This window comes from Euprymna scolopes, chromosome 46 (assembly GCF_053919585.1).
Source record: "Euprymna scolopes isolate OS-2025 chromosome 46, ASM5391958v1, whole genome shotgun sequence".
NCBI lineage: Eukaryota > Metazoa > Mollusca > Cephalopoda > Sepiida > Sepiolidae > Euprymna > Euprymna scolopes.
Window position 1 is genome coordinate 97,451,284 of NC_136527.1, and position 25,429 is coordinate 97,476,712.

Consider the following 25,429-nt stretch of genomic DNA (forward strand, 5'->3'; position numbering starts at 1 on the left):
TATACAAATTGTCTCCCTTGAACATATATATATATATATATATATATATATATATATATATATATATATATTTATGTTTCAATAAAAAAAACTTCTAAGAATTAGGTGATCTATGTATTAATTGTGTCCCTTGAATATATATATATATTGTATATATATATATATATATATATATATATATATTTTATATATATATATTTCAATAACTAAAATACCTTCTAATAATTATGTGATCTATATATAAATTGTCTCCCTTGAATATATATATATATATATATTTCAATTAAAAAAATAACTTCTAATATTTATGTGATCTATATACAAATTGTCTCCTTGAATATATATATATATATATATATATATATATATATATATATATATATATTTCAATTAAAAAAATTACTTCTAATAATTATGTCATCTATATAAAAATTGTCTCCCTTTCTTTAGCACTATTTAAAGTGTAATTATTAAGTACAACTATAAATAAAATGTCTTTATTGCTCAATGTCTAATTGAGCACTCTTATATACTTCTAGTTAAATCTTAATGTTTACTTACCCTGTAATAACATAAACGTTTTATAATATCAGCTCTGTCTAGTTTTGCACACTATTTAAAATGTATTTATTAAGTACAAATCTAAATAAGAATCTTAATGTTTATTTATCCTGTAATAAAATAAAATACGTATAAAAATTGAATGACTTATATATTTCAATAAAAAAAGTCACTTCTAATAATTATGTGATATATATACAAATTGTCTCCATTAAACATATATATATATATATTATATATTATATATATATATATATATTTATTTCAATAAAAAAAACTTCTAATAATTAGGTGATCTATGTATTAATTGTCTCCCTTGAATATATAAATACATCCATTATATATATAAATATATATTTATATATATATATACATATATATATATTTCAATAAAAAAATAACTTATAATTATGTGATCTATATAACAATTGTCTCCCTTGAACATATATATATAGATTATATATATATATATATATATATATATATATATTGATATATATATATATATATATATATTGATATATATATATATATATATATATATGTATTTATTTTAAAAAAATAACTTCTAATAATTATGTGATCTATCTATAAATTGTCGCCCTTTTTTTAGCACTAAAGTGTAATTATTAAGTACAAATCTAAATAAAATGTCTTTATTGCTCTATGTCTAATTGAGCACTCTTATATAACTCTAGTTTAATCTTAATGTTTACTTATCCTGTAATAACATAAACGGTTTATACACTCAGCTCTGTCTAGTTTTGAACACTATTTAAAGTGTATTTATTAAGTACAAATCTAAATAAAATGTCTTTATTGCTCTATGTCTAATCGAGCACTCTTATATCACTCTAGTTAAATCTTAATGTTTATTTATCCTGGAATGAAATGAACGTTTTATAATATCAGCTCTGTCTTGTTGTTAGCACTATTTAAAGGGTATTTATTAAGTACAAACCTAAATAAAATGTCTTTATTGCTCTATGTCTCATTGAGCACACTTATATAACTAGTTGAATCTTTATGTTTATTTATCCTGTAATAAAATAAAATACATATAAAAATTGAATGAATATATATATATATTTAAATTAAAAAAATAACTTCTAATAATTATGTGATATATATACAAACGACCCCCTTTGAATATATATATATATTTAATTCAATGAAAAAAACTTCTAATAATTAGGTGATCTATGTATTAATTGTCTCCCTTGATTATATATATATATTATATCTATATATATATAAATATATATTTTATATATATATATTTAGTTATATATATATATATATATATTTCAATAAAACAATAACTTCTAATAATTATGTGATCTATATAACTATTGTCTCCCTTGAACATATATATATAGACTATATATATATATAAAATATATATAGATTATATATATATATATTATATATATACATATATATATATATATATATATATATATATATATATTTATATATATATATTTAAAAAAAAAATAACTTCTAATAATTATGTGATCTATATATAAATTGTCTCCCTTGAATATATATATATTATATTTATTTAAATAAAAAAAATAAGTTATAATAATTATGTGATCTATATATCAATTGTCTCACTTGAATATATATATATATATATATATATATATATATGTATTTCAATAGAAAATTACATCCAATAATTATGTGATGTCTATACAAATTGTCTCCCATTTTTTAGCACTATTTAAAGTGTAATTATAAAGTACAAATCTAAATAAAATGTCTTCATTGCTCTATGTCTAATTGAGCACTCTTATATAACTCTAGTTAAATCTTAATGTTTACTTATCCTGTAATAAAATAAACGTTTTATAATATCAGCTCTGTCTAGTTTTGAATATTATTTAAAGGGTATTTATTAAGTACAAACCTAAATAAAATGTCTTTATTGCTCTATGTCTCATTGAGCACTCTTATATAACTAGTTGAATCTTAATGTTTATTTATCCTGTAATAAAAAAAATACATATAAAAATTGAATATATATATATATATATAAATATATATAAAAATATATCAATTAAAAAAATAACTTCTAATAATTATGTGATATATGTACAAATTGTCTCCCTTGAACATATATATATATATATTATATATATATATTTATTTCAATAAAAAAATAACTTCTAATAATTATGTGATCTATATATAAATTGTCTCCCTTAAATATATATTTATATATATATATATATACATATATATATATTTCAATAAAAAAAATATGTTCTAATAATTATGTGATCTGTATACTAATTGTCTCATTGAATATATACATATATATATATATATATATATATATTTCAATAAAAAATTACTTCTAATAATTATGTGATGTATATACAAATTGTCTCCCTTTGTTTAGCACTATTTAAAGTGTAATTATTAAATAAAAATCTAAATAAAATGTCCTTATTGCTCTATGTCTTATTGAGCACTCTTATATAAATCTAGTTAAATCTTAATGTTTATTTATCCTGTAATAAAATAAACGTTTTATAATATCAGCTCTGTCTAGTTTTGAGCACTATTTTAAAGGGTTATTATTAAGTCAAAATGTAAATAACATGACTTTATTGCTCTATGTCTCATTGATGGAATTGAAATAATATATATATATATATATATATATATATATATATATATATATTTACTTCAATTAAAACAGACTTCCATTAATTATGTGATCTATCTATAAATTGTCTCCCTTGTATATATATATATATATATATATATATATATATATATATATATATATATTTCCTTAAAAAAATCACTTCTGATTATTATGTCATCTATATACAAATTGTCTCCCGTGAATATATATATATATATATATATATATATATATATATATATATTTATTTCAATAAAAAAAAAACTTCTAATAATTATGTGATCTATATACAAATTGTCTCCCTTGAATATATATATATATATATATATATATATATATATATATATATATATGTATTTCAAGTAAAAAAATAACTTCTAATAATTATGTGATCTATATATATACCAATGATGCTTGCATGTGCTCCATAGTTTTATATAGCTGTGTAGTAAGTTTAAAAATTGCTTTGTTTAATTATACAAGACGATTTTACTTTAAGAGTGCTCAATGCATTTAAAGAGCTTTGTAGTAAGAGTTGGAAACATTTTTGCAATTATTTTAGACAAATCTACTTCCAGAGTGCTCAATATATTAGTAGAGCTAAATAAAACATTTGAGAAACAGATATGGCATTTCAACTGCATAAATTTATTTTGACAGAGTACAATACATTAGTAGAGCTAAATATACACTTTCAAAAACATGTATGGCAATTCAGCTACACAAATATACTTAAGAGTGCTCAATAGATTAGTAGACGAAAGCATAAAATTCAGAAAACATGAGGAGCTCTGCAGTATGTTTTGAAAACCTAAATGTCAATATGTAAGTATAGATATACTGTAAGTTTTTAATATATATATATATATATATATATATATATATATATATGTATATATATATATATATATATATATATATATATGTATATATATATATATATATATATATGACAAGTATTTGAAACAAATTTCCTATTTGAGTGCCTAATATATTTGAGAGCTCTATGGTAACTTTATAAAACATATTTCAAAATTATGTTAGATAAATTGTCTTTGAGAGTGCTCATTTAATTAAGTAGAGTTCTGCATTAGTTTTGGGGTATGGTTCTCACTTTATTAGGGCAATAACTTGGACACATTATACTATGGACAAATCCATTGAGGACAATCAAAGGTAACCTGTTTTTTTCGACTCTGCTGAATAAGACTCATCCGTCTTGGTTCACTCTTGGGACATTAAAACAAAAAAGGTGAAGAATTAAAAAAAGAATGCAAAAATGTAAATGTCTTTGCAACTCATTCATTTTCACTTTCATAATACAAAAACATCTGTAAAAACTTGATAAAAGAATGCACAAACAATAAAATACAAATTTGCTGTCTTGGAATCTGAAATCAGTAGAAACATCCCCTACTGAAATTCCTGCACACCTCAAAAAAAAAAAAAAAAAAAAAAGATTCCTTCCCAATGCAATACTTTTCAAGCAATTACAGTGTCAGACTTGGTACTGCAATGACTCTGTAAACTGAAAAAATATACATAATAAAAAATGTTAAGCAAAATTGATTCATGTTAACACCTCTCCCAACACCACAGATTAACTACAAAAATACTTGATAAAACAAGACACAATTACAAATGTGTATGAAAAAAATTAAAATAAAAAAAATAAAAAAAATCAACCAAGCAATTGCTCATGATTTTCTGGTGTTTGATGGAATGTGAGTAGGCATACAGCCTGGATAATTTTCCAAGGTAAGTGATGATATTCATCATTATTGTCTTTTTGGATTAGTTCAGATATATCTCATAACTATAATTGTTTTATGTATATATTTATATGTCTAGATGTTATGTCTGCTATTTGCATGTTCCCTATAGAAAAAAAGCTACATAAAATCTACAAGTGTATTCTGATGTAAAATTAACTAGTAAATACAATGCTTGTGTTCCTGATATACCAACTATTTCTTATTAGCATATAAGTTGAATCATGAAATGTATCTCCCTTGCCTGTCTCTCTTTATACCTCTGTATTTATCTAGATCTGTCTATCTCTCTTTTCTTATTCTATATCCCTATTCCTCGCCTTGCTATCCACTATGTGTGAACTTATAGATTTCAACATGTCTAGATTGATAAGCTTCTCATTTACCGGTACCTAACTCCCGTTTTGAATACACGCTGAGATGCCTTGGTCTAAAAGATTGCACTCTATCAATACCTACATCCCCTCTTGTTTGGACTTAGAAATTTTTCAATTGAATACACTCTGAGATGCTTTGGTCTATAAGATTGTCACCTATCTATACCTACATCCCCTCTTGTTTGGACTTAGAAATTTTTCAATTGAATACACACTGAGATGCCTTGGTCTATAAGATTGTCACCTATCTATACCTACATCCCCTCTTGTTTGGACTTAGAAATTTTTCAATTGAATACACTCTGAGATGCCTTGGTCTATAAGGTTGTCACCTATCTATACCTACATCCCCTCTTGTTTGGACTTAGAAATTTTTCACTTGAATACACGCTGAGATGCCTTGGTCTACAAGATTGTCACCTATCTATACCTACATCCCCTCTTGTTTGGACTTAGAAATTTTTCACTTGAATACACACTGAGATGCCTTGGTCTATAAGATTGTCACCTATCTATACCTACATCCCCTCTTGTTTGGACTTAGAAATTTTTCAATTGAATACACGCTGAGATGCCTTGGTCTACAAGATTGCCACCTATCTATACCTACATCCCCTCTTGTTTGGACTTAGAATTTTTTCAATTGAATACACTCTGAGATGCCTTGGTCTATAAGATTGTCACCTATCTATACCTACATCCCCTCTTGTTTGGACTTAGAATTTTTTCAATTGAATACACTCTGAGATGCTTTGGTCTATAAGATTGTCACCTATCTATACCTACATCCCCTCTTGTTTGGACTTAGAATTTTTTCAATTGAATACACTCTGAGATGCTTTGGTCTATAAGATTGTCACCTATCTATACTTACATCCCCTCTTGTTTGGACTTAGAAATTTTTCAATTGAATACACGCTGAGATGCCTTGGTCTATAAGATTGTCACCTATCTATACCTACATCCCCTCTTGTTTGGACTTGGAAATTTTTCAATTGAATACACGCTGAGATGCCTTGGTCTATAAGATTGTCACCTATCTATACCTACATCCCCTCTTGTTTGGACTTGGAAATTTTTCAATTGAATACACTCTGAGATGCTTTGGTCTATAAGATTGTCACCTATCTATACCTACATCCCCTCTTGTTTGGACTTAGAATTTTTTCAATTGAATACACTCTGAGATGCTTTGGTCTACAAGATTGTCACCTATCTATACCTACATCCCCTCTTGTTTTGACTTAGAATGTTTTCAATTGAATACACTCTGAGATGCTTTGGTCTACAAGATTGTCCCCTATCTATACCTACATCCCCTCTTGTTTGGACTTAGAATTTTTTCAATTGAATACACTCTGAGATGCTTTGGTCTATAAGATTGTCACCTATCTATACCTACATCCCCTCTTGTTTGGACTTAGAATTTTTTCAATTGAATACACTCTGAGATGCCTTGGTCTACAAGATTGTCACCTATCTATACCTACATCCCCTCTTGTTTGGACTTAGAATTTTTTCAATTAAATACACTCTGAGATGCTTTGGTCTACAAGATTGTCACCTATCTATACCTACATCCCCTCTTGTTTGGACTTAGAATTTTTTCAATTGAATACACTCTGAGATGCTTTGGTCTACAAGATTGTCACCTATCTATACCTACATCCCCTCTTGTTTGGACTTAGAATTTTTTCAATTGAATACACGCTGAGATGCCTTGGTCTATAAGATTGTCACCTATCTATACCTACATCCCCCCTTGTTTGGACTTAGAATTTTTTCAATTGAATACACGCTGAGATGCCTTGGTCTATAAGATTGTCACCTATCTATACCTACATCCCCTCTTGTTTGGACTTACAATTTTTTCAATTGAATACACGCTGAGATGCCTTGGTCTATAAGATTGTCACCTATCTATACCTACATCCCCTCTTGTTTGGACTTAGAAATTTTTCAATTGAATACACGCTGAGATGCCTTGGTCTATAAGATTGTCACCTATCTATACCTACATCCCCTCTTGTTTGGACTTGGAAATTTTTCAATTGAATACACTCTGAGATGCTTTGGTCTATAAGATTGTCACCTATCTATACCTACATCCCCTCTTGTTTGGACTTAGAAATTTTTCAATTGAATACACTCTGAGATGCTTTGGTCCATAAGATTGTCACCTATCTATACCTACATCCCCTTTTGTTTGGACTTAGAATTTTTTCAATTGAATACACTCTGAGATGCTTTGGTCTACAAGATTGTCACCTATCTATACCTACATCCCCTCTTGTTTGGACTTAGAAATTTTTCAATTGAATACACGCTGAGATGCCTTGGTCTATAAGATTGTCACCTATCTATACCTACATCCCCTCTTGTTTGGACTTAGAAATTTTTCAATTGAATACACGCTGAGATGCCTTGGTCTATAAGATTGTCACCTATCTATACCTACATCCCCTCTTGTTTGGACTTGGAAATTTTTCAATTGAATACACTCTGAGATGCTTTGGTCTATAAGATTGTCACCTATCTATACCTACATCCCCTCTTGTTTGGACTTAGAATTTTTTCAATTGAATACACTCTGAGATGCTTTGGTCTACAAGATTGTCACCTATCTATACCTACATCCCCTCTTGTTTTGACTTAGAATTTTTTCAATTGAATACACTCTGAGATGCTTTGGTCTACAAGATTGTCACCTATCTATACCTACATCCCCTCTTGTTTGGACTTAGAATTTTTTCAATTGAATACACTCTGAGATGCTTTGGTCTATAAGATTGTCACCTATCTATACCTACATCCCCTCTTGTTTGGACTTAGAAATTTTTTAATTGAATACACGCTGAGATGCCTTGGTCTATAAGATTGCACTCTATCAATACCTACATCCCCTCTTGTTTGGACTTAGAAATTTTTCAATTGAATACACTCTGAGATGCTTTGGTCTATAAGATTGTCACCTATCTATACCTACATCCCCTCTTGTTTGGACTTCGAAATTTTTCACTTGAATACACGCTGAGATGCCTTGGTCTACAAGATTGTCACCTATCTATACCTACATCCCCTCTTGTTTGGACTTAGAAATTTTTCACTTGAATACACGCTGAGATGCCTTGGTCTACAAGATTGCAACCTATCTATACCTACAGCCCCTGTTGTTTGGACTTGGAAATTTTTCACTTGAATACACGCTGAGATGCCTTGGTCTACAAGATTGTCACCTATCTATACCTACATCCCCTCTTGTTTGGACTTAGAAATTTTTCAATTGAATACACGCTGAGATGCCTTGGTCTATAAGATTGTCACCTATCTATACCTACATCCCCTCTTTTTTGGACTTAGAAATTTTTCAATTGAATACACTCTGAGATGCTTTGGTCTATAAGATTGTCACCTATCTATACCTACATCCCCTCTTGTTTGGACTTAGAATTTTTTCAATTGAATACACTCTGAGATGCTTTGGTCTACAAGATTGTCACCTATCTATACCTACATCCCCTCTTGTTTGGACTTAGAATTTTTTCAATTGAATACACTCTGAGATGCTTTGGTCTACAAGATTGTCACCTATCTATACCTACATCCCCTCTTGTTTGGACTTAGAAATTTTTCAATTGAATACACGCTGAGATGCCTTGGTCTATAAGATTGCACTCTATCAATACCTACATCCCCTCTTGTTTGGACTTAGAAATTTTTCAATTGAATACACTCTGAGATGCTTTGGTCTATAAGATTGTCACCTATCTATACCTACATCCCCTCTTGTTTGGACTTAGAATTTTTTCAATTGAATACACGCTGAGATGCTTTGGTCTACAAGATTGTCACATATCTATACCTACATCCCCTGTTGGTTGGACTTAGAAATTTTTCAATTGAATACACGCTGAGATGCCTTGGTCTATAAGATTGTCACCTATCTATACCTACATCCCCTCTTGTTTGGACTTGGAAATTTTTCAATTGAATACACGCTGAGATGCCTTGGTCTATAAGATTGTCACCTATCTATACCTACATCCCCTCTTGTTTGGACTTAGAATTTTTTCAATTGAATACACTCTGAGATGCCTTGGTCTATAAGATTGTCACCTATCTATACCTACATCCCCTCTTGTTTGGACTTAGAATTTTTTCAATTGAATACACTCTGAGATGCCTTGGTCTATAAGATTGTCACCTATCTATACCTACATCCCCTCTTGTTTGGACTTAGAATTTTTTCAATTGAATACACTCTGAGATGCCTTGGTCTATAAGATTGTCACTTATCTATACCTACATCCCCTCTTGTTTGGACTTAGAATTTTTTCAATTGAATACACGCTGAGATGCCTTGGTCTATAAGATTGTCACCTATCTATACCTACATCCCCCCTTGTTTGGACTTAGAATTTTTTCAATTGAATACACGCTGAGATGCCTTGGTCTATAAGATTGTCACCTATCTATACCTACATCCCCTCTTGTTTGGACTTACAATTTTTTCAATTGAATACACGCTGAGATGCCTTGGTCTATAAGATTGTCACCTATCTATACCTACATCCCCTCTTGTTTGGACTTAGAAATTTTTCAATTGAATACACGCTGAGATGCCTTGGTCTATAAGATTGTCACCTATCTATACCTACATCCCCTCTTGTTTGGACTTGGAAATTTTTCAATTGAATACACTCTGAGATGCTTTGGTCTATAAGATTGTCACCTATCTATACCTACATCCCCTCTTGTTTGGACTTAGAAATTTTTCAATTGAATACACTCTGAGATGCTTTGGTCCATAAGATTGTCACCTATCTATACCTACATCCCCTTTTGTTTGGACTTAGAATTTTTTCAATTGAATACACTCTGAGATGCTTTGGTCTACAAGATTGTCACCTATCTATACCTACATCCCCTCTTGTTTGGACTTAGAAATTTTTCAATTGAATACACGCTGAGATGCCTTGGTCTATAAGATTGTCACCTATCTATACCTACATCCCCTCTTGTTTGGACTTAGAAATTTTTCAATTGAATACACGCTGAGATGCCTTGGTCTATAAGATTGTCACCTATCTATACCTACATCCCCTCTTGTTTGGACTTGGAAATTTTTCAATTGAATACACTCTGAGATGCTTTGGTCTATAAGATTGTCACCTATCTATACCTACATCCCCTCTTGTTTGGACTTAGAATTTTTTCAATTGAATACACTCTGAGATGCTTTGGTCTACAAGATTGTCACCTATCTATACCTACATCCCCTCTTGTTTTGACTTAGAATTTTTTCAATTGAATACACTCTGAGATGCTTTGGTCTACAAGATTGTCACCTATCTATACCTACATCCGCTCTTGTTTGGACTTAGAATTTTTTCAATTGAATACACGCTGAGATGCCTTGGTCTATAAGATTGTCACCTATCTATACCTACATCCCCTCTTGTTTGGACTTAGAAATTTTTCAATTGAATACACTCTGAGATGCTTTGGTCTATAAGATTGTCACCTATCTATACCTACATCCCCTCTTGTTTGGACTTAGAATTTTTTCAATTGAATACACTCTGAGATGCTTTGGTCTACAAGATTGTCACCTATCTATACCTACATCCCCTCTTGTTTGGACTTAGAATTTTTTCAATTGAATACACTCTGAGATGCTTTGGTCTACAAGATTGTCACCTATCTATACCTACATCCCCTCTTGTTTGGACTTAGAAATTTTTCAATTGAATACACGCTGAGATGCCTTGGTCTATAAGATTGCACTCTATCAATACCTACATCCCCTCTTGTTTGGACTTAGAAATTTTTCAATTGAATACACTCTGAGATGCTTTGGTCTATAAGATTGTCACCTATCTATACCTACATCCCCTCTTGTTTGGACTTCGAAATTTTTCACTTGAATACACGCTGAGATGCCTTGGTCTACAAGATTGTCACCTATCTATACCTACATCCCCTCTTGTTTGGACTTAGAAATTTTTCAATTGAATACACGCTGAGATGCCTTGGTCTACAAGATTGCAACCTATCTATACCTACATCCCCTCTTGTTTGGACTTAGAAATTTTTCAATTGAATACACGCTGAGATGCCTTGGTCTATAAGATTGTCACCTATCTATACCTACATCCCCTCTTGTTTGGACTTAGAAATTTTTCAATTGAATACACGCTGAGATGCCTTGGTCTATAAGATTGTCACCTATCTATACCTACATCCCCTCTTTTTTGGACTTAGAAATTTTTCAATTGAATACACTCTGAGATGCTTTGGTCTACAAGATTGTCACCTATCTATACCTACATCCCCTCTTGTTTGGACTTAGAATTTTTTCAATTGAATACACTCTGAGATGCTTTGGTCTACAAGATTGTCACCTATCTATACCTACATCCCCTCTTGTTTGGACTTAGAAATTTTTCAATTGAATACACGCTGAGATGCCTTGGTCTATAAGATTGCACTCTATCAATACCTACATCCCCTCTTGTTTGGACTTAGAAATTTTTCAATTGAATACACTCTGAGATGCTTTGGTCTATAAGATTGTCACCTATCTATACCTACATCCCCTCTTGTTTGGACTTAGAAATTTTTCAATTGAATACACGCTGAGATGCTTTGGTCTACAAGATTGTCACATATCTATACCTACATCCCCTGTTGGTTGGACTTAGAAATTTTTCAATTGAATACACGCTGAGATGCCTTGGTCTATAAGATTGTCACCTATCTATACCTACATCCCCTCTTGTTTGGACTTAGAAATTTTTCAATTGAATACACTCTGAGATGCTTTGGTCTATAAGATTGTCACCTATCTATACCTACATCCCCTCTTGTTTGGACTTCGAAATTTTTCACTTGAATACACGCTGAGATGCCTTGGTCTACAAGATTGTCACCTATCTATACCTACATCCCCTCTTGTTTGGACTTAGAAATTTTTCACTTGAATACACACTGAGATGCCTTGGTCTATAAGATTGTCACCTATCTATACCTACATCCCCTCTTGTTTGGACTTCGAAATTTTTCACTTGAATACACGCTGAGATTCCTTGGTCTACAAGATTGCAACCTATCTATACCTACATCCCCTCTTGTTTGGACTTAGAAATTTTTCACTTGAATACACGCTGAGATGCCTTGGTCTATAAGATTGTCACCTATCTATACCTACATCCCCTCTTGTTTGGACTTAGAAATTTTTCACTTGAATACACGCTGAGATGCCTTGGTCTACAAGATTGTCACCTATCTATACCTACATCCCCTCTTGTTTGGACTTAGAAATTTTTCAATTGAATACACGCTGAGATGCCTTGGTCTACAAGATTGTCACCTATCTATACCTACATCCCCTCTTTTTTGGACTTAGAAATTTTTCAATTGAATACACTCTGAGATGCTTTGGTCTACAAGATTGTCACCTATCTATACCTACATCCCCTCTTGTTTGGACTTAGAATTTTTTCAATTGAATACACTCTGAGATGCTTTGGTCTACAAGATTGTCACCTATCTATACCTACATCCCCTCTTGTTTGGACTTAGAAATTTTTCAATTGAATACACGCTGAGATGCCTTGGTCTATAAGATTGCACTCTATCAATACCTACATCCCCTCTTGTTTGGACTTAGAAATTTTTCAATTGAATACACTCTGAGATGCTTTGGTCTATAAGATTGTCACCTATCTATACCTACATCCCCTCTTGTTTGGACTTAGAAATTTTTCAATTGAATACACGCTGAGATGCTTTGGTCTACAAGATTGTCACATATCTATACCTACATCCCCTGTTGGTTGGACTTAGAAATTTTTCAATTGAATACACGCTGAGATGCCTTGGTCTATAAGATTGTCACCTATCTATACCTACATCCCCTCTTGTTTGGACTTAGAAATTTTTCAATTGAATACACTCTGAGATGCTTTGGTCTATAAGATTGTCACCTATCTATACCTACATCCCCTCTTGTTTGGACTTCGAAATTTTTCACTTGAATACACGCTGAGATGCCTTGGTCTACAAGATTGTCACCTATCTATACCTACATCCCCTCTTGTTTGGACTTAGAAATTTTTCACTTGAATACACACTGAGATGCCTTGGTCTATAAGATTGTCACCTATCTATACCTACATCCCCTCTTGTTTGGACTTCGAAATTTTTCACTTGAATACACGCTGAGATTCCTTGGTCTACAAGATTGCAACCTATCTATACCTACATCCCCTCTTGTTTGGACTTAGAAATTTTTCACTTGAATACACGCTGAGATGCCTTGGTCTATAAGATTGTCACCTATCTATACCTACATCCCCTCTTGTTTGGACTTAGAAATTTTTCACTTGAATACACGCTGAGATGCCTTGGTCTACAAGATTGCAACCTATCTATACCTACATCCCCTCTTGTTTGGACTTAGAAATTTTTCACTTGAATACACGCTGAGATGCCTTGGTCTACAAGATTGTCACCTATCTATACCTACATCCCCTCTTGTTTGGACTTAGAAATTTTTCACTTGAATACACGCTGAGATGCCTTGGTCTACAAGATTGTCACCTATCTATACCTACATCCCCTCTTGTTTGGACTTAGAAATTTTTCAATTGAATACACGCTGAGATGCCTTGGTCTACAAGATTGCCACCTATCTATACCTACATCCCCTGTTGTTTGGACTTAGAAATTTTTCAATTGAATACACTCTGAGATGCCTTGGTCTATAAGATTGTCACCTATCTATACGTACATCCCCTCTTGTTTGGACTTAGAAATTTTTCAATTGAATACACTCTGAGATGCTTTGGTCTATAAGATTGCCACCTATCTATACCTACATCCCCTCTTGTTTGGACTTAGAAAATTTTCACTTGAATACACGCTGAGATGCCTTGGTCTACAAGATTGTCACCTATCTATACCTCCATCCCCTGTTCTTTGGACTTAGAAATTTTTCACTTGAATACACGCTGAGATGCCTTGGTCTACAAGATTGTCACCTATCTATACCTACATCCCCTCTTGTTTGGACTTAGAAATTTTTCACTTGAATACACGCTGAGATGCCTTGGTCTACAAGATTGTCACCTATCTATACCTACATCCCCTCTTGTTTGGACTTAGAAATTTTTCACTTGAATACACGCTGAGATGCCTTGGTCTACAAGATTGCAACCTATCTATACCTAGATCCCCTCTTGTTTGGACTTAGAAATTTTTCACTTGAATACACGCTGAGATGCCTTGGTCTACAAGATTGTCACCTATCTATACCTACATCCCCTCTTGTTTGGACTTAGAAATTTTTCAATTGAATACACGCTGAGATGCCTTGGTCTACAAGATTGCCACCTATCTATACCTACATCCCCTGTTGTTTGGACTTAGAAATTTTTCAATTGAATACACTCTGAGATGCCTTGGTCTATAAGATTGTCACCTATCTATACGTACATCCCCTCTTGTTTGGACTTAGAAATTTTTCAATTGAATACACTCTGAGATGCTTTGGTCTATAAGATTGCCACCTATCTATACCTACATCCCCTCTTGTTTGGACTTAGAAATTTTTCACTTGAATACACGCTGAGATGCCTTGGTCTACAAGATTGTCACCTATCTATACCTACATCCCCTCTTGTTTGGACTTAGAAATTTTTCACTTGAATACACGCTGAGATGCCTTGGTCTACAAGATTGTCACCTATCTATACCTACATCCCCTCTTGTTTGGACTTAGAAATTTTTCACTTGAATACACGCTGAGATGCCTTGGTCTACAAGATTGCAACCTATCTATACCTACATCCCCTCTTGTTTGGACTTAGAAATTTTTCACTTGAATACACGCTGAGATGCCTTGGTCTACAAGATTGTCACCTATCTATACCTACATCCCCTCTTGTTTGGACTTAGAAATTTTTCAATTGAATACACGCTGAGATGCCTTGGTCTACAAGATTGCCACCTATCTATACCTACATCCCCTGTTGTTTGGACTTAGAAATTTTTCAATTGAATACACTCTGAGATGCCTTGGTCTATAAGATTGTCACCTATCTATACGTACATCCCCTCTTGTTTGGACTTCGAAATTTTTCACTTGAATACACACTGAGATGCCTTGGTCTATAAGATTGTCACCTATCTATACCTACATCCCCTCTTGTTTGGACTTCGAAATTTTTCACTTGAATACACGCTGAGATGCCTTGGTCTACAAGATTGTCACCTATCTATACCTACATCCCCTCTGGTTTGGACTTAGAAATTTTTCACTTGAATACACGCTGAGATGCCTTGGTCTATAAGATTGTCACCTATCTATACCTACATCCCCTCTTGTTTGGACTTAGAAATTCTTCACTTGAATACACGCTGAGATGCCTTGGTCTATAAGATTGTCACTTATATATACCTACATCCCTTGTTGTTTGGACTTAGAAATTTTTCACTTGAATACACGCTGAGATGCCTTGGTCTATAAGATTGTCACCTATCTATACCTACATCCCCTGTTGTTTGGACTTAGAAATTTTTCAATTAAATACACGCTGAGATGCCTTGGTCTATAAGATTGTCACTTATATATACCTACATCCCCTCTTGTTTGGACTTAGAAATTTTTCACTTGAATACACGCTGAGATGCCTTGGTCTATAAGATTGTCACCTATCTATACCTACATCCCCTGTTGTTTGGACTTAGAAATTTTTCAATTAAATACACGCTGAGATGCCTTGGTCTATAAGATTGTCACCTATCTATACCTACATCCCCTCTTGTTTGGACTTAGAAATTTTTCAATTAAATACACGCTGAGATGCCTTGGTCTATAAGATTGTCACCTATCTATACCTACATCCCCTGTTGTTTGGACTTAGAAATTTTTCACTTGAATACACGCTGAGATGCCTTGGTCTATAAGATTGTCACTTATATATACCTACAGCCCCTGTTGTTTGGACTTAGAAATTTTTCACTTGAATACACGCTGAGATGCCTTGGTCTATAAGATTGTCACCTATCTATACCTACATCCCCTCTTGTTTGGACTTAGAAATTTTTCACTTGAATACACGCTGAGATGCCTTGGTCTATAAGATTGTCACCTATCTATACCTACATCCCCTCTTGTTTGGACTTAGAAATTTTTCACTTGAATACACGCTGAGATGCCTTGGTCTATAAGATTGTCACTTATATATACCTACAGCCCCTGTTGTTTGGACTTAGAAATTTTTCACTTGAATACACGCTGAGATACCTTGGTCTATAAGATTGTCACCTATCTATACCTACATCCCCTCTTGTTTGGACTTAGAAATTTTTCACAATGAACCGAATATAATATTTTAGACAAACGTTTTTTTTTATATTCACGCCCCCCCCATTTGTGTAAGTGTCACACATTTTCAAGTTTCTCTTAAAAAGTAAATAATTAATTTATGTTTAATAGTTTTATATATCACAAATTGAAGAGAAAAGGTCAATAAATAACATATTCAAATTTAAAACAAAAAATCCCTTTTTTTAGAAATTTACCTGTAAAGTCCGAAGTTTAAAACCTTTTTTAAAAAAAAAAAAAAACACATTGTTTTTTTTTTTTTTTTTTTTTTAATGAAACCTTGGTCCTTGCTCCTTTAATTGAAAGAAAAATTAAGGCTTGAATTACATTTTTCGAGGCGTTATAAGCTTGGAAAGACAGGGGGTCGAATAATTCACGCCTCTCATTTTGAAATGTGTATTAAAAAGTAAATAATTAATTTATAAATTATTAATCTTATAAGCTTGGAAAGATGGGGTGGAATTATTCACTATTTTCACGAAATTTCTGACACTGCCCACAGACAGACCGTTCCGTTGTATCACAGTTCCTAAGTGTTGCTAGACTAAAACTCATCAGGGCCAGTATACTTCTTCAGTGGTCCTAAACAAGGAAGGGAGATAATTCCAAACAGTCAGAGTTGTCTTCCTTCAAGAATCTACGAAATTTTTGTTTTTACTTATTTTAAAGCGTTTATTTACTTCAGAACAAAATTAGTGTTGAGACTTAAGTTATAACAAGACCGAAATGACTGTCATGAGACCGACGTCTCGGTGTATATGAGAAGAAAGCACCACCAACCTCTATACGTAGTTAATTTTCATGTCGAAAATAGTAATATATCCAAAAATGACGAAAATTCAGCAAGTAGAAAGTTGATTTATAAAGTAGAATTATAATGAATCAATGTAAATTAATATTCTATTCACAAAGAAATCAGTCTTAATTAAGTTTATATATATATGTGTGTGTGTGTGTGTGTGTGTGTGTGTGTGTGTGTGTGTGTGTGTGTGTGTGTGTACGGCGCACGTGCTCTGTAAATCGATTACAGCTCGTTACATTTCAAACATCGCAGACCCACACGTTGTTTGGTACCATCGCAAACGAACAAAAAAAATAAAATAAAATGAAATAAATAAAAATCCGACCCAGCAATTTTTTAAGTGCAAATTAGTGATAGGATAATTCCTATATTTTCCCGATTCCAGTGCAATTACTGATTCCGATTATTTATAAATCTCTAAAGACTAGCATGTTAAATGTGCAGATATTTTCTTAAACGTAATGAAAAAACATGATATGGGAATAAACTATAGTTTAAAATCAATAAATATTGATTATTTTATCAGTATTACCAGCAGCGGAAGATATCAAATAAAAACATAATTAAAAGAATCGTTTTGGCATCAGAAAAGTGGCACATATTATTAATCGTCCCAACACTAACGCAAATGAAATGCATTATTCGTGGTTTTGTCCAACGCATTTCATTATCTTTCAAAAGTCTTTTCGTACACATATGTGCTTAGCAAAGCTGTGCCACATAACATGTGCTTTTTCAAAGTCTCTGTCTCTGCCACCTGACGCTGACCCTGTCGTTTTGAAATTCAGAGGGAACTCTTTCTCTCTCTCTCTCTTTCTCTCTCTCTCTCTCTCTCTCTGCTTCTCTCTCTCTTTCTCACACACACACACACACACACGTGCCGAGACAAAACTTTGTTTTATATAATAGTATCCTCTCTTTCATAAGTAAAACAAAACAAAAACAAAAAAACATACACTCAATAGAGTTGGTATGTATGGAAAATATAAACGACATTTTGGTTGCAACACTCACGCACAAATGTAATTAAAACCAACAAAACATGCAATGAAAAGAAATGAATTCGAATTACATTTTCTTTCAAAAAAACAACGAACGATAATACAATAAAATGGCTACTCAGAATCAAATATTGATTTTTTTAAGACGAATGTTTTAATTTGAGAAAAGATGCGGGAATAAAAATGATGTATGGAATATACTGTCGCTTCTTTATTAATATTAATCGATGTGGTTCCTCATATGCAAATTATTCAATCACTTGTTTTTTGTTTTTTTTTTTGTTTTTTTTAATATTTATTTCATGTTTCCAGGCGACACGCATCCCCGGGATTTCCAGCATCTTTAGCACCCTTTCTGTGTTTTCCTTCGTTGTTCTCAAAGAGAGGCTTTCCGCTGAAACCGGTCGATTCTGAATTGAGAAAGGTCGTATGTGGACGCTTTCCCCATCGCCAAATTTCCAAGGATCTTTCCAACAATGGGCGCAAGCTTAAAACCATGACCTGCAAGAGAGAATAAAAATATCGAGAAAGGCACTATTAGAGAACTTCTTTCCAAACTTTAAAAACGTGAATGTAGTACGCCAGTGTTAACTTTGAAATTCTTCTAAGACCTGGTCGAGAAAATCAGTTTAGGAGAACCTTCAACAGTCGGTCGAATTCAAATCACATTTTTCTTCACTCTATAATTCCCTCTTGTCAAACTTTCACAAGAAAAAGAAACACTCGACTACCTACAACCACGATAAACGATTTCCCCCACTCTATATCTGTGCCTAAATTTAAATGCAGTCGTACATCTAAACAATATGATATAAATGCGGAAGTACCTCAGGGGTCTATCCTTGGACCTTTATTATTCCTGATATTTATAAATGACCTCCCTGATTAAATTGTTTCGGAGATGGGTATATTTGCTTATGACACCACTCTCTATAACAGGCACAAAGGGAAAACAAATGAACACACATCTAAGGAAATAACAGAAACACTAGAGAATGACTTCCAATCTCTAGTGGAATGGGAACAAAAATGGATGGTCACATTCAATGCTGCCAAGACTAAACTTGTTTCCTTCAATAGTTACAAGAAACCTTCTCTACCACCAATAGCAATGGCCAAGAACACATTACCTGAAAGTACTTTCATAAACTCCTAAGCCTAACGTTTACAGGGAACATGAGCTGGAATAGATGCATTGAGAGCATTGCCAAGGCTGTTGCAAAAAAGGTGGGCTCTCTCTCTACCGTGCTGGAAAAATACTTACGCCTGAAATTATCCTGTACCTCTATAAGGCCACCATTCGCCCATGTATGGAGTACTGTTGTCACATTTGGGCTGGTGCATCTGCTGGTTTTCTCTCGCTCCTGGACAGGGTTCAAAAGAGAGTCGCCAACCTAATAGGTCCTGAACTTTCATCTAGGCTTCAGCCTCTGTCCAATCGACGAAATGTTTCATCCCTCTGCCTGTTCTACAAATATTTTAATGGTGAATGCTCTGACGAACTACAAGCACTTGTACCTCCTCGACGTGACTACCTCCGACAAACCTGACAAACAACTAAGTCCCACCCCTTTACAGTAGAGATCCCTAGGTGTAAGAAAGCCTTTTACTCCAATAGTTTCTTCCCCAGAACTGCAAGACTTTGGAACTCCCTTCCGGATTCTGCTTTCCCAACTGTACTGATATGCAGAAGTTCAAGTGTAATGTGAACAAACATCTTGCTACTCATCTCTCTTCATAATTCCCTTACAACTTATGCCTCGGATAGTGGCCCTCTACTTCAAAGTGGCACTGTGCTTTGTTTGGGGTGAAAATTGATTCATAAAAAAGATAAAAAGAGAGAACGAAAAAAGAGGAAAAGAAAGAGAGAAAAGTGGGAGTTTTTTGGGCCAGTATCAAAGTGCAGTAATATCTTCTGTTTTCCGTCAGAGGGGAAATCCTTCTCAACCGAGGCATTTTCTTTTGTCCCATCCAGAGTATCATTTTTGCAAAACCGACGTTGTGTCTGACTTTACTCTCAAATGAATGTCAGTAATTTTTTTTTAATGAACCAAACCACAGTAAATTGTAATCATCAATCATAGATAAGTGTGTGTGTGTGTGTGTGTGTGTGTGTGTGTGTGTGTGTGTTACCAGCGAATGGTAAAAACTAGACACAAGGTAGAGATTAACTAATATGTAGATTAAAATTCGTAATAATAGAAACATGTAGCCAAGGGAGATAACTCTAGCGAAAATAGTTCTAAGAAAGAAAACTCTCATTAAAAATCTATAAATACTAAAAATACAACGTAAATAAATACATAAATATTAGCCTGGCAAAAAAAAAAAAAAAAAAAAAAAAAAAAAAGTTCAGTCTGAATTTGATAAAACAAAAAAAGTAATTTTCACCAACAACTAGGCTTCGGACGATGTGATCTCTGAATTTCTTGCCGCTCTTCTAAAATACGCCATGGACTGAGGGAGATAACCCTATTTAATTTAGAAATTCGTTCATCTTTTTTTTATTCTTTCATATGACAGTTTGGCGCTTCTACACTATTGGGGCGAAGTTTCGGAAATCGTATTACTGAATTTCATATGAAAAGAATCGTATCTACGTATTCCTCGTATTTTTTAAGATGATGATATAAAAAAATTACGAAAATCGATAAGGTAGAAAATTATTTATTAAAGAAAATAAAAAATACAACTTGATGGAAACGATCGTAAGACACAGGTTAGTTCAAAAGGGAGGTAATTTTCCGTTTCTATTTAAACTAGATGACCGCAATTATTCCTACTACTACGACGATTAAAGTCATTCAGTCGGACATATATTCGGTGAATTTCTAACAGCATTTTGTGTAATTATTTAGTTTGAACTCATTTTCCCAAACTTACCGTATTCAACAGCAAGCACACACTGCCATTCTCCTTTTTCAAATATATCGATAAACATTGTATGATTTTCGAACCGATTACACATTTTAAAGTGAGTAAAACCACTAAAAACCCTTTTTTCCAGTTAGGTAGAAAAGTAACTTATCTTGCCTTTGGTAACATTTATTTGTTAGTTGTTTTTTTACCACTTTTTTGAATCTATGTGTACAGTAATACAAACCCGGAAGATCCAACAAATATGTGTATAATTTTATAAAAAAAAATCAGTTCCGTTAAAAAAGAAAAAAGTAAATAAATAAATAAATAATAATAATAATAATAATAATAATAATAATAATAATAATAATACCAAAAACAAATAAGGTCTGCAATGCAAGGGGAGTAACTCTAAAGTTTAAATTTAATTTCATAAAAGTTAGAGTTATCTCCCCTTTGCTCTATGTTGGAATTTGCAATTGATATTGAAACACTTTATTTGTTTTTGCGTCATTGATACAAACCCTTCGGCAGATGTGCCTTCCGACTTTCTTCGAATGTATCGTCCATGTTTTTACATCATCGTATCATTATATAAAAATAACAACAATATGTCTACATACATGCAGTGATAGTAATGTCAGAAACCGATTTTAGAATGCGTGAAAAAAAAATTGAATAATTCGACCTCCTATTTTTACAAGCTTATAACTGCTTAAAAAATGTAATTCAAACCCTATTTTTTTTCAATTAAAGGAGCAAAGAGCAACTTTTAAAAAAATAACAGGTTTAATAGCAAATTATGCAATTTTTTTAATCGGCTTTCTTTAAAAAAGATTTGAAGAAAATCAACGAAATTTTTCTTCCTTCAAGTATAAAAAATCGATATAAATTCCAAAAAATCACTTATCTAAAAAAAAAAAAAAAAAAAACTCAATGTGTAGTTCCATTCTTTATTGTTAAAAATTTTTCCATATTTATATTTTAAATTCCAATTATTTTTAAATAAAATAATTTTTTAAACAACTATTTGAAAAACGTGCGATAATGGAAGCATTTTGCGAAAAACCAGAAGTAATCTTTCTCCTTGTGTTGAACTACGGATGAACAAAAGGACATAAAAACCACATATTCACGTTAGGTGTGTAGCCTTGTACCTGGATGAACGTGTGTTACCATAGTTAAAAAATAGTCAAATTTTACTCATAGGATTATTCCTTAAAAAAAACGTGCCATCACGTGGCATTACTAAACGGAACTTTTATATACCAAACTGAAATTTTTCGTTTAAGATGACAGTTTCATATCTATCTATCTATATATATATATATATATATATATATATATATATATATATATATATATATATATATATATATAAATTTAACTCTTGGTTCGTTCGTAATTAATAGTCTAAATAACCACTGGAATATATATATATATATATATGTATATATATATATATATATGTATATATATATATATATATATATATATATATATATGTTAATTACCCTAACCTTTTTTCCTTAAGAAAGAAGTTGTGTCACTCGATAACACACTACAGAAGATGACAGTTTCATATATATATATATATATATATATATATATATATATATATATATATATATATATATATATAAATTTAACTCTTGGTTCGTTCGTAATTAATAGTCTAAATAACCACTGGAATGACTGCTTCGACATTTTAGTATAATATGTTTACTGTACCCATGTGTGTTTTTACATATCTCTTTTTAATTATAACATCAGACTGAATTTTGCTATAATAAATAGGTGTTTTTCCTTGTACGGATGGGGCATTTTTTTTATTTGGGGACAATTATTTTACGCCGCGTGCCATCACGTGACATTACTAAACGGAACTTTTATATACCAAACTGACATTTTTCGTTTAAAAATGGAATCATTTCTCTTTCGTTAATATATATATATATATATATATATATATATATATATATATATAATATTTCGTGTTTTATATATAAAGTACAATTGTTGAATGTTATTCTTTTGACTATATTTGTTTTTAGGAGAAGCACAATTAAAAAAAAGATTAAAACGGAGCGAAATTTAAATTTCCATTCCATTTTTACAACAATCGTAAACAAGTGCATACTTCGTAAGTTTTATCGTAAGTTAACGAGCAACCCATAAAAATCTGCTTAAAATATTGTAAATGTATATATATATATATATATATATATATATATATATATATATATATATATATAACCTCTCCCTAACATACTGACAATAATTTGGTTCCGTCCTTCCCTATAAGAGGGATTGATTTACTAGGATTTGTATTAGAAGCTGAGCAAAATTATTCAATTGTTGAATTTTTTACATTTTGGTTAAATTTGTTAGTTTGCAATCGCTAAAAGTCCACACAAAAAAATTGAACAAAATTAAAAAGAATGGTACTCATGCAGAATTTAACCCCCTCCCTTGGATTCCAATTTGTTTAGGGTTCGACCGGCAATCACTGGATTCAGCCGAGCGTTGTTCAAATGTTGAAACACTAAATCAACCTTTTATTTATTTTTTTGCATAGTTAATTATTGATGGGAGCATTTTTTCTGTTTATTTTCTTAACATCTATTGACAAAAAAAAATTGTACATTCTTTGAAAAAAAAATTTAACTTTTCTCTACTTTCACCTAACTATTTACGGTGTTCATATAAAGCATTCATTTTTTCTTTTCATGATAAAAATTCTGTTTTCAAAAAGAAATGTTTACTGCCAACTTTCTTTTAAAAAAAAAAGTGCAAGTTTTTCTGAAAAACAAAAAACTTTCACCTAACAATTTATGGTAAATAATTCACCTTTTCTTGGGGAAAAAACAACTTTTATTGATAAAAAAAATTGCAAAAATAATAAAATAAATAAACAATAAAAAATGCATTTTTTTATGGGGAATGTGTTCCATTTTAACAAACTGAGCCACAGCAACGCGTGGCCGGGTGCAGCTTTGTGTGTAAATAAAAAATATATATGTATGAACACGTGATCGCTAAAAACAATGGACTTAGATATAACATTCATTAGCTTACCAGTAATAGCAGGAGCACATTTTCAAAAGTAGGTTAATCTTTTTTTTTTTAATAGAAACATGTAATGATAATAATTACCTGAAAATCCAGCTCCTATGATCAAATTTGGATGAAGAGGGTGTTTGTCTAATACAAAATGCTCATCGGGAGTTTTCTGTTGGAGATAGTGAAAAGAGGGAGTTGTTGGAAAAAAATCAAAGATACATAGTCAAGAGATACACCCGAATTATATATATATATGTGTGTGTGTGTGTGTGTGTGTGTGTGTGTGTGCGTGTGTGTGTGTGTACGTGTATGTGTGTATGTGTATGTGTGTATGTGTATGTGTGTATGTGTATGTGTGTGTGTATGTGTGTATGTGTGTGTGTGTATGTGTGTGTATGTGTATGTGTGTATGTGTGTGTATGTGTGTATGTGTGTATGCGTGTGTGTGTATGTGTGTGTGCGTGTGTGTATGTGTGTGTATGTGTATGTGCGTGTGCATGTGTATGTGTGTGTATGTGTGTGGGTGTATGTGTATGTGTGTGTATGTGTATGTGTGCGTGTGTGTGTATGTGTGTGTGTATGTGTGCGTGTGTGTGTGCGTGTGTGTGTGTACTAGTCTTCCCGTTGGTCCTTGAAGGTTATGTGTGTGTATGTGTGCGTGTGTGTGCGTGTACTAGTCTTCCCGTTGGTCCTTGAAGGGTAAGATGAAACAATTTTCAAAATAAAAAGTGATTTTGCAATTTTATTGTCTTTTATTGTCTTGAGAAAACATTTTTTTTAAGTAATGAGTGAAAGAAATAAAAACTCAGGAAGCCTCCAGAGCACTACTGCATACACTAATTAAAATTAAGGAGACCCTACTAGGTGCGTGTCTAATACAAAATACTCGTCCGGGGTTTTCTGTTGGAGATGGTAAAAGGAGGAACTTATTGGAAAAAAT

General features: G+C 32.1%; 1 protein-coding gene across 1 annotated transcript in view; it reads right to left on the bottom strand.

The window, feature by feature from the left end:
• The window catches only part of LOC145270189 (peroxisomal sarcosine oxidase-like), a 145,030-nt gene that overhangs the window by 117,226 nt on the left and 2,375 nt on the right, over positions 1–25,429 (bottom strand). The window lies entirely within an intron of this gene.